Source organism: Mobula birostris, chromosome 3, assembly GCF_030028105.1.
Source record: "Mobula birostris isolate sMobBir1 chromosome 3, sMobBir1.hap1, whole genome shotgun sequence".
NCBI lineage: Eukaryota > Metazoa > Chordata > Chondrichthyes > Myliobatiformes > Myliobatidae > Mobula > Mobula birostris.
Genome location: NC_092372.1, coordinates 220,254,907 through 220,267,155, shown reverse-complemented (window position 1 = coordinate 220,267,155; position 12,249 = coordinate 220,254,907). Strand labels below are relative to the sequence as shown.

At 42.2% G+C, this 12,249-nt stretch overlaps 1 protein-coding gene across 7 annotated transcripts in view; it reads left to right on the top strand.

Moving 5' to 3' along the window:
- nktr (natural killer cell triggering receptor) overlaps positions 1-12,249 on the top strand; it is a 222,223-nt gene that overhangs the window by 16,110 nt on the left and 193,864 nt on the right. For 6 of the 7 annotated variants that reach the window (XM_072254165.1, XM_072254169.1, XM_072254167.1 and 3 more), the window contains exon 2: positions 9,520-9,612. The gene's annotated coding sequence lies outside the window, so the exon portion shown is untranslated. Of the gene's footprint in view, positions 1-1,523; positions 1,593-9,519; positions 9,613-12,249 lie in introns of all 7 variants that reach the window. The other variant, XM_072254163.1, reaches the window with a different exon arrangement.

Below are 12,249 nucleotides of genomic sequence, written 5' to 3'. Positions count from 1 at the left end.
ACATCGACTTCTCTAACTTCCGCTAATCCCCACCTCCCCCTCATACCCCATCTGTTACTTATTTTTATACACATTCTTTCACTCTCCTTTTTCTTCCTCTGTCCCTCTGAATATACCCCTTGCCCATCCTCTGGTTCCCCCCGCCCGCCTTGTCTTTCTTCCCGGACCTCCTGTCCCATGATCCTCTCGTATCCCTTTTGCCTATCACCTGTCCAGCTCTTGGCTCCATCCCTCCCCCTCCTGTCTTCTCCTATCATTTTGGATCTCCCCCCTCCCCCTCCAACTTTCAAATCCCTTACTCACTCTTCCTTCAGTTAGTCCTGACGAAAGGTCTCGGCCTGAAATGTCGACTGTACCTCTTCCTAGAGATGCTGCTTGGCCTGCTGCGTTCACCAGCAACTTTTATGTGTGTTATCTGTACATTAAAACTTTGATAACTGAGACCTTTGACTTTGGTACCAAACTGGTAGTTTTTACAGACTCCTGTACATTGCCCAACGCACTTTTAATTCACTTGATAGAAGTTGTGCAGCAGTGCAGTAAATTAGCTTGTGAACTGGCATGTGGGAAATGGGGTTTAGATCCTGTTGGATTGGTATCCAGATGCCTATGAACTGTTTTCATAATAGATTGAATTTTACCATATAGCAAATTGATTCTATGTCTGTGGCAATGTGTTCAGCAACTAATCTGAAAGGGACACCAATGAAGTGCAGTTGAATATCATCTGAGTTGATCTACCTAGTTCCCTGTAATGGGATTTGAAACTCCAATCTTCAAATGAGGTGTCTAACCATAACTGAAGTTCCACAAGAGGAAGGCACTGTGTTGTAGAGATTTGTGTTAATACAAACAACTGGACCACCTTGAGAAACCCATGCTACTGTCTGCAAGGAGTTTGTATGTATCCCCTTGACTGTTTCCTTTGGGTGCTTCAGTCTCCTCCACATTCCAAGGATGTACAGGTTACTAGGTAAATTGGTCATATGGGTATAAGGGCTTCATGGGTTCATTGGACTGTAAGGGTTTGTTACTGGCTGTACCTCAAGTCTTTTTGTTACCCATCAAAAAAAATTCCCAAATGTTGGTTTGTCTGGTGGATTCTGGCTTTACCTACAGATTTTCAACCACACGTTTGGGGTTGGGTAGAGCAGTGACAGTTGTGCTCAGGGCCGAATCTATTACCTTTTTACGATTTTCCACTCAAAGGCATCGGTGTTCCCATACCAGGCTGTAATGCAGCCAGTCAGCACACTTTCCACCACATATCTATAGAAATTTGCCAAGACATTTGATGACGTGCTGAATTGCTGCAAACTCTTGAGGAAGTAGAGGTGCTGTTGTGCTTTCTTCATAATATTAATGTGATGCGTCCAGGACAGGTCCTCTGAGATGGTGATACCCAGGAATTTAAAGTTGCTGACCCTCTTTTTTTTCTCCCCCCCCCCCCCCAATCCTTTGATGATGATTACTGGCTCATGGACCTCTGGTTTCCCTCTGATTTATCACCACCTTTGATACAGTCCACAACAGTGGTATCATCGGCAAACTTGTATGTGGTGTTGGAGCTGGAAAAAGCATCAACATTTCAGGTCAGTGACATTTCACCAAAATGAAATGTCAACTATTCCTCTATTGTGCACTCCATGACCTAGTGGAAATTTCTAGTATTTTCTGTTATTACCTCTGTGGTTTGAGGCCAATACTGATCTGAGAAGAAACTGACCATGCAAGCTGTGATATAACACTATGAAGGGTGGTATTTATTCCCTTCTATAGATGTTGCTTGACTTGCTGAGTTCCTCCATCATTTTGTGTATTTGTCAAGATTTCCAGCATCTGCAGGATCTTGTTTAAGGTATAACACTAGCTTCATTGAGTTTTACTTTTCTTCAAGGTCCTTTATACTGTTTACTGACAACCTTTGTGTGAGAGATTGAACAAATGCTTTTTATACTTGATCCTTGAGCACCACAGCTGCCGTATGTGTCCTCTACAAAATGCAAAAAGACTACTTTAACTCATCCCAAGCCAGCATCCAAGAAGACTGGTGGTTGAAGTTGATGGGACCACACCGCTGATGGATTCCACCCCCAGTCCCCTCCCCCTATGCACCACTGCAGTCTGTAAACCACTGTCAGTGTTAGAATTCCAGAACTCCCCCTTCAAAGCACTGAGTATCTTCCGAAAGACAACAGTGATTCATTCATAATAGCTGCTGCCTTCACTATTTTCAGTTGTGTAAAGATTTGCAATAAATGCTGGCCTTGTTAGCTGCCCCATTACAGGGATGGTAGGTTGAAGGAACCCCTTTCTGTGCTCTAAGTCTGCATCAGCCACCCTTTTTTTTTAAAAAACAATAATCATACCTTCATAGCCCAGAAACTGGTTGGGGGAAACTGTTCTCGCTTGGTCTCAACACTTCCCTCTGCAATTGGATACTAGACATCTTATCAGTAAGGCCACTGTCAGTCTGTGTGGGCAGCAGTGTCTCTAATCCCATTACTCTGAACATTGGTGCTCCCCAATGCTGTGTGCTCAGCCTTCTCCTGTTCAAACCATGTCAAGTTTGTGGATGGCACAACAGTGGTTGCTGTCATTAAGAATGATGATGAGGCAGAGTACAGAGAGGAAGTCGAGTAGCTGGTGAACTGGTGAGAAGAACAACCTAAGCCTGAAGGTAGAGGAGATCAAGGAGGTCATTATGGAGTTCAGGAAGGTGCAGATAAATCATCCCCCTCTGTGAATGCATGGCTGCTCCATAGTTAATTGTACAGAGTTCCCGGAAGTTCACCACGGATGACCTCACCTGGTCCTTTTAATATCACTGCCCTGAGCAAGAAGGTACTGCAACGCCTCCACTTCCTAAGAAGATTGAGGCAAGCAAGGTTCGAATGACCCCCCCCCCCCCACCAGTCTTAACTACACTTTCACAGGAGAGCCATTGAGAGCATCCTCCAAGGTTGCATCCCCATGTGGTATGGGAGCAGCCAAGCATCAGACCCACAGTCCCCACAAAGGATTGAAAATGGCTGCGAGGATCATAGGGGTCTCCCTGCCACTCATCGGGGACATTTATCGGGAGCACTGCATACACAGGGCCCTTAGTATTATGAAGGATACTGCCCTTTCATCCAGCATCCTCTTTGATATTCTACCATCAGGCAGGAAACTGCGATTAAATTAAAAACAAGAATGGCAAGGATGGGAAACTTTCTTCCTTCAGGCCATTGGGCTTCTGAACTCCCTACCACATCACATTCAAAGTGTAATCTGTTTGGTACCTTTTAATAATTTGTGCACTTTAGCTTATGCCTGCTTCATCTGTAGGTTTTTATCCTTGCCTTCATAAATTATCATGTGTGATACGTTATAGGACCACAGGATGCAAGCAGAATAAGGCAGTTCAGCTCACTGAGTGAGTCTGCACTGCCATTCCATGACTGATACCGGATCCCACTCAACCCCATACAACACAAAATCTGGAGGAACTTACCAAGCCAGGCAACATCTATAGCAAAGAGTACAGTTGACATTTCAGGCTGAGACCCTTCATTAACCCCATACATCTGCCTTCTTGACGTGTCCTTCAATGTCCTGATCAATCAGAAACTATCAACTTCTGCCTTAAGTATACAAATTCCACTGAGATGCAATACAGAGCGTCATAGGAAGTCATTCCTGCCTGTGGCCATCAAACTTTACAACTCCTCCCTTGGAGGGTCAGACACCCTGAACCAATAGGCTGGTCTTGGACTTATTTCCTGGCATAATTTACGTATTACTATTTAACTATTTATGGTTCTATTACTATTTATTATTTATGGTACAACTGTAACAAAAACTAATTTCCCCCGGGATCAATAAAGTATGGCTATGACTAAATGGACTTAACCTCCACTGCAATCTGTGGTAGAGCATCCTCTAGATTCACTACTCTCTGGCTAAAAAAAAATTCCCCCTTGCCTCCGTTCTCAAAGCTCACCCCTCCATTATGCGGCTGTGCTCTAGTTCTGGATACACCCACCATAGGAACCATCCCCTTCACATCCACCTGATCCAGTCCTTTCATCATTTGGTAGGTTTCAATGAGATCCCCCTCCCCCGCATTCTTCTAAATTCCAGCGAGTACAGGTCCAAAATTGCCAAATGGTCCTCATGTTAACCCTTTTATTCTCTGAATCATCCTTGTGAACCTCTTTTGGACACTCCCTTCAATAACAACACATCCTTTCTGAGATATTTGGGGCTCAAAACTATTGACAGTACTCCAAGTGGCCTGAATAGTGTATTATAAAGCTTCAGCATTACCTCCTTGTTTTTATATCCTATTCCGTTTGAAATAAATGCCAATATTGCCTTTGCCGCCTTTACCACAGACTCGATCTGTAAATTAACCTTCTGGGACTCCTGCACGAGGGCTCCCAAGTCCCTCTGCGCCCCTGTTTGAATTTTCTCCCCACTTAGATGATAGTTTACACTATTGTTCCTTTGCAAAAATGTATTATCGTGCATTTCCCAATACTGTATCCATCTGCTACTTTTTTGCCCAATTTGTCTAAGTCGTGCTGCAATCGCATTGCTTCCGCAGCACTACCTACTCCTCCAACTATCTTCGAATCATCTGCAGACTTTGCCACAAAGCCATCAATTCCATTATCCAAATTGCTGACAAACAATGTGAAAAGTAGCGATTCCAATACTGACCCTGAGGAACACCACTAGTCATTGACAGCAAACGAGGAAAGGCCACTATTATTCCCACTTGCTGCTTCCTACCTGTCAGCCATTCCTCTATCCATGCCAGAATCTTTCCTGTAATGCCATAGGATTTTATCTTGTTAAACAGCCTCGTGTGGCACCTAATCAATTGCCTTCTGAAAATCCAGGTAAAGGATATCTGGTGACTCTCCTTTGTCGATCCTTCCTTGAAGAACAGTTTTGTCAGACAAGATTTCCCTTTACAGAAACCATGCTGGCTTTGACTTGTCATTAGTCTCTAAGTACCTCGAAACTTCATCCTTAATAATAGACTTTCCTAACCACTGAGGTTAGGCTAACTGGCCTATAATTTCATTTCTTTTGCCACCTTCCCTCCTTAAACAGTGGAGTGACATTTGCAATTCTCTTGGCCTCTGGGACCATGTTACAATCAAGTGATTCTTGAAAGATCATGACCAATGCATCTGTTATCTCTTCAGCAACCTCACTGTTTGTAGTCCATCTGGTTGCAGTGACTTATCTACATTAAGACCTTTGAGTTTCTCTGGCAGTTTTTCCTTTGACATAGCAATGGCACTCATGGACCTCTGGCACACTGCTAGTGTCTTCCACAGTGAAGACTGATGCTCAGTACCCAATAAGTTTTTCTGCCATTTCTTTGTCCCCCATTACTACCTCACCAGCATCATTTTCCAGTGATCCAATATCAGCTCTCACCTCCCTTTACTCATTATACAACTGAGAAAACTTTTAGTATCCTCCTTTATATTATTGACTAGTTTGTCCTTGTTAATATCTTTTCCCTTTTCATAGCTTTTTTAGCTGCCTTTTCTCCGATTTTAAGCTTCTCAATAACCTTCCACTCACTTTTGCTGCCTTGTATACATGCCTTTCCTCTGCTTTTATGCAGTCCTTAACTTCCCTTGTCAGCCATGGTTGCCTAGCCTGCCATTTGAGAAAACTTCTGTGGGGACATATCTATCCTGTGCCTTGTGAACAATTTCCAGAAACTTCAGCCATCTCTGCTCTGACATCATCCCTGCCATATCCTCCTCCAATCCACCTGGTTAAGCTCTTCTGTCATGCCTCTAATTCTCTGATGCATGTGACTTGTGCTTCTCCCTCTCAAATTGCAGTATGAATTGAATCATATTGTGATCATTGCCTCCTAATGTTTCCTTTGCGTTAAGCTCCCTAATAAGATCTGGGTTATTTACACAACACCCATCTAAGAGCTTTTCCTGTCATAGGCTCGAGCACAGCTGCTTTAAAAAGGCATTCAATGAATTCCCTCTTGTGATCCACACACCAAACTGGATTTTTCCAGTCCCCTTGCATATTGAAGTCTTCATTACAATTGTGACATTACCCTTATTACATGCCTTTTCCAGCTCCCTTTGCAATCTCAACCCCACATCTTGGCTACCATTTGGAAGCCCATTATGATTCCCATAATGGTTTTTTCACCCTTGCATTTTCATAACTCCACCCACAAAGATTAACATCCACTGACCCTATGTCACCTCTTTCTAAAGATGTAATTCTGTCTCTTTAAAAAAAAAAGAACCACGCCACCACCTATGCCTTCCTGCCTGTCCTATCCTTTGATGTTAAGCTCCCAGCTATGGCCTTCTTCCAGCCATGACTCACTGATGTCCTCAACGTCATATTGACCAATCTCTAATTGCGCCACAAGTTCGTCCACCTTACTCCGAATACTGCATACATTTAAATATAGCACCTTCAGTCCTGCATTTTTCACCTTTTTGAATTTTGCTTCTAAGGTACAACTTAACTCATTGTTCTGTCTGCGTTTGTACTCAATCATTGGCTTGTCCTTCCTTGCATTTGTATTACATTTATTTGTAAACCTGCTGGTTTATCCTCAGTTCTTTCATACTGGTAGAGGAACTCCACAGGCCAGGCAGCATCAGTGGTGGGGTGGGTGGGGGGGGAGTACAGTCAGTGTTTTGGGGCATAATATCGACTGTACTTTTTTCCCCATAGATGCTGTCTGATCTGAGTTCCTCCAGCATTTTGTGTGTTGCATGGATTCCCAGCATCTACACATTTTTCTTGTCTATCACACTGGTTCCCAACCCCTTGCTATATTAGTTTAAACCACTCTCAACAGCTCTAGTAATCCTGCCCGAAAGGATATTGGTCCCCCTCAGATTCAAGTGCAACCTGTCCCTTTTGTACAGGTCACACCTGCTCCAGAAGAGGTCCAAACTATCCAGAAATATGAATCCCTGCTCCAGTTCTACAGCCATGCATTTATTTGCCACCTTATTCTATTCCTATCCTCACTGTTGTGTTGCACAGACCTAAATCCCACAGACCTACTACCCTTGAGGTCCTGCTTCCTGCCTTCCTTTCTAACTCTGTATTCTTTTTTCAGGACCTCCTTCCTTTTTCTACCTATGTTGTTGGTACCAATATGTATCACAACTTCTGGCTGCTCACCTTCCCTTTTCAGGATATCATGGACGCGTTCAGAAACATCGCAGACCCTGGCATCTGGGAGGCAAACTACCATCCGTGTTTCTTTTGGCGTCCACAGAATCGCCTTAACTGTGGAGTCCCCTATTACGTTATGTATATTTCTGTGCTTTACACCCTGGTTCAGAGAAACATTGTCTTGTTTCTATATGCATTATGTGGTTAGATAATAGTTAAATGGCAATGGACTTGCTCGTCCTTCATCTACATACACAATGGGCAACTTGCAATTAACCTACCAACATGCGTGGTTCAATGTAGCATTTACTCAGTGTTGACTTTATGTAATAACATTTTCATCAAATGGTATATATTCAAAGAACAGTGATCCAGGCTGCTTCTACTATTCAGGTGGTATGCTGGTATAGTGATTAATGCAGCACTTTACAGCACCGGCTGTAACACTGGGAATCAATTTTATTAGTCATATACATTTACGGTGTGTTGGTCAGGGTGTGGTATGCAAATGAAAACGGCATTCAGTAATTATGAAGTATATAAGTTGGAAGTTAAAGTTCAGGTATGAAATGCTTAAGTACATAAATACTAGCATGTATAAACAGCATTATAAAATGATTTGCATTGCAGTGACAGAAGTAATAGGTGGGGAGGGGGAGGAGGCTAATGAGAATAGTTGATCAGATTAACTACCTGGGGATAAGGAACATTTCAGATAACATGAAGTTTTTGTTTTAATAGCCCTATAGCACTTAATAGAAGGAAGTTTTGGAAAAGACGTTTTGTAGGGTGGGTAATCTTTCCTGCCCACTTCTTTGACTTGGACATAAGTCCTGCAGTAATGGTAGACTGCAGCCAATGATAGTTCATTGTGGATTTTGTAAATTGTAAGAAGATGCTACACTACACCAGACTATAATGGCCAATGTCATCATGGAGGGCATCCTCACAGTGAAGAATTGCACCAATATATTCCGGTGAAGATAGAATTTTACCAACTGCCACAAGTACCATCCTATGCCGAACCTAAGCTTGAATCAGATTCCCAATGCTGCCTGTAAGGAATTCCGATGTTCTCCCTGTAACCATACGGGTTTCCTCCAGCTGCTCCCAGTTTCCTCCCCCATTCCAAAGATTTAGGCTTAGTGAGTTATGGACACATTAGTTGGTACTAGAAGCATGGCGACTCTTGCAGGCTGCCCAGCACAATTGTTGCTGATTTAACGCTGATTTGATTAGAACTAATCTTAATTGTATATTAGCTGAATGCAATGGATTTCTGTTAATTGGGGCATCTCTTAAAGAACAAAATCTAATAATGAAAATAGTTGAGATTCCCTTGGTTTATCTGGGTCATGATGGCACTTAACTGGCACAGGAGACTGTTGCCATACAGGTTTTAACTAGCGTTAGCCACTTGCATTTGTGTGGCTGTTCGACACTACACTATGCTTGAAGCAAACAGTGTGCTTGTGTTCAAAAAGCAGTGATATTTGTCACTGATGGTTGGCGTGAAACAAACAGTAAGACAATTCCAAACTCTTTTGCACACTGCAGTTTTAAGCATTCAGGCATGGAGATGCCAGGAATGGCTGGTAGTGAAAATGAAACTATTTCAGTACGTTAGGAACTATGAAAAGTTTGAAGGTATCAACAATCATCTTGAATGTTACAATAAAATGAAGATTTGGAGGATGTAATTGTCAAAAGCAATGTATGAAGGCAGTACATTATCTGGACTAGGTCTGCTGATTTGGTTCAGTTACAGTCAAAAGAACGCGACATGGATGAATTCCTCTGTCAGTGTACTAGAAACTAATTCTACTGCAATAGCATTGGCGGCATTCTAATTTCTTTTTATTTAAATACTTGATTGGTTCAATGACATTTTATACCTTTTTAACTATTTCCATTAAAATTCAGCCTTTTGGGGCAGCCACTTAATTGGACCAAAATGTGCTGGTCCTGATGTGTTCCAATTAACCGGAATCCATTGTATCAGGACTGTCTACTGAGGCAATTGAGCATGCCTCCAGATGGCTATGAATCCAGAGATGTGACCTGTGGACCAGCACTGCTGGGGTCTGATCAACTCTGGCTGGGTCCCCTGGGTGAGGGTGTCTGGCGTTAAAATACTCAACCCCCAATGACCCCAAGTTGCATAACTGATGTTGTGTCCCAGCACATCCTAGAATGTATTATTTGTAAAATTGTGTTATTTGTAAAATCTGAAAAATGTTTCAAATGCTTATAGCACTGGAATTTCCAGAATTGGAGGAAATATTGGTCGTTTCCAGTTTGTGTACTGATGGAATACTGGTCTGCTCTGTCCTTTAGATTTGATATTAAACCAAGGTCTCATCAGCTGACTGAATTGGCATCATCTGAAGAGGAAGAAGTTCTAATGTACTGTCCATCAGGCAAGACAAGGTTAATATTCACACATTTAATTTGCTGTGGCATATGTGTGCATGAAAAATGGTGTATTCAACAACACTGAAAAATATTGAAGTTTACTCTTTGTAAAAGTACTATTTTGAAGATGAAAACTTGAGACAGTTGTTGAAGATGCAATTATAAAATGATTGCCTTTGCCTTGTATAGAAATGAATAATTTTGTGGATTTGCTTTTCATTTATAAAGAATGAAATTAACACTTCCCATCCTTATAAAATTAGTATTTGCTCATGGCTAATAAATTTTCTATTTAAGGAAGCTTTCAGTAATCCTTTGCCTTATCTTTTCTGGTCCTAAATATTCTGCCCGTATGCTGTCAAATTCTCAGATAGAGGAATGAGTTTTAAACTGCTGTGCTATTGGGAAATGCTTATGTTCAAAGGAACTCTGTTCTTGTCCCATAATCAATTAAAGCTCTTCTACAGGTGCATCACACAATTAGAAAGACGAATTGCAAGCTCTATCACAGGGAATTGTAGTATGAGTCAAGATTCCTTACTAAATTATAGTATATTGTAAGCCCATGTCTTGACCGTGCAATTTTGGTCTTAATGTATTTAGTAAAAGTTGTGATTGCTGTCTGTGGCATGGGTGAGTGGGAGGGAGGAACAGGGCATGTTTTGCTGTGTTATTGCTGTTCTATTTTGTTCTGTGAACATGGCAGGCACCTTGTCTTGGTGCCAGAATGTGTGGCAACACTTGTGCTGCCCCCATCTCACCTTGGGTGTGTTGGTTGTTAACACAGATGGTACATTTCACTGTTTTAATGTACATATGATAAATAAATGAATCTGAGTAAATCAGACTGGTTCCTGGATTGTCTGGATTTGTTTTCCTTGATGTGGATGAGGGGCCTCAGCATAAAATTGAGGTGCTTGGGTTGTAGGAAACTTCCTCTACAGAGGTATCTACAACTAGAAGGCATAGGTTTAGGGTAAGGAATAAGAGGTGTAGGAGTCTGGAATCTGGAACATACTGATTTGGTGGGAGGGGGAGGGTTTGCTGAAATTATCAACACTATATTTAGATGAGCCCTTGAATGGCTAAGACGTCAAAGGGTTTGGACCAAGATAGTAGCGTAGCATAGCATTAGCATAACACTATTATATCGTCAGCGACCCGGGTTCAATTCTCTTTGCTCTCTGGAAGGAGTTGGTGCATTCTCCCTGTGACCACATGGGCTTCTGGTTTTCTCCCACGTTCCAAAGGCCTATGAGTAGGTGTAATTGGTTGGCATGGGCTAAGTGTGCTAGAAGGGCCTGATACCATGCTCGTATTAAATAAACGAGATGGACATATGGGCCAAAGGGCCTGTTCCTTGTGGTTCTGACTGTATGCTGGGTCTGTCATACAGAGATTTGGGTAAGTCGAGCCTCTATTAAATGGCACTTAGAAGAATGAAAGGCAGACTCGGTGAAATGACATTTGTATAGGGCTCAACAGGGTAGATGCAAGGAAGATTGTTCCCCTGGATTAGGAGTGCACAAATAGGGGGTAGTTTCAAAATGTTAGGCCACTTAAGATGGAAATGAGGCTCTTCATTCAGAGGCTGATATATCTACAGAATTTACTCAAAAATGGTGTTCAAAACAGATCATTAGATGGAAGATGAAAATGGCATTTGAGGCTGTAATCATGTTGACTAGTAAAGCAGGCTCCAGACTGAATGACATACTATTTTTTTTTCCCTCATTCACTGCTTTTATGAAGCAAATTCCTCTACTCCACCAATGTAGGCAGGAGCTACTGTTGCTTTCCAGAGAAGTTAGTGGTGGGCAGGAGTCTTTCAGAGGTAAATTTGACTTTTAGCAGTGTTTACAAAGAAGTTTGCTATAGAATCAGTAATAATTACTATGAATGTAGCACATTGACTTAATATGGTAATAAAAATTTTGGCGTCTGTTTCATTTGCTTCTCAGCATGCACACAAACCAGCAAACTCTCCTGGGTGCCTCTTGCTATCTGCATTCTACCTTGAGACTCTTCACTTGTTCCTTCTATTTCATTTGTACAGTTTTGAAAATATGTGCTCTGGCTTGGTACCCTTTTTGCATCATATGCATTAATATTGCCATAGTAGTTACTGAGAAGGTAAATACAGTCGACTCTGCTTATCCGTGGGTTCCACATGCACAGATTCAACCAACTGCGGATCAGAGAAAACCCGGAAGTTCTCTCTCCAGCACTTGTTGTTTGAGCATGTACAAACTTTTTTTTTCCTTGTCATTATTCCCTAAACCAGTGGTCCCCAACCTCCGGGCCGCGGACCGATACGCTGCCGCGAAGAATGCAGCAGTACAGCGGTAGCCAGAACGCACCCAGCACATCTTTAAGAAAAAAGCCGAAATAAACAAACTAATTAATTAGGTGCCATCCGGCACAGAATGTTGGCCCAGATCAGAGGCGATTGCATCATCTCTGATCTGGGCTGACATTTACGAGCCGGGTGGCATCTAATTAATTAGCTTGTTTATTTCAGCTTTTTTCTTAAAGATGTGCTGGGTGCGTTCCGACTACCGCTGTACCCTGCATTCTTCACGGCAATGTATCTGTCTGCGGCCCAGAGGTTGAGGACCACTGCCCTAAACAACGCAGTATAACAACTATTTA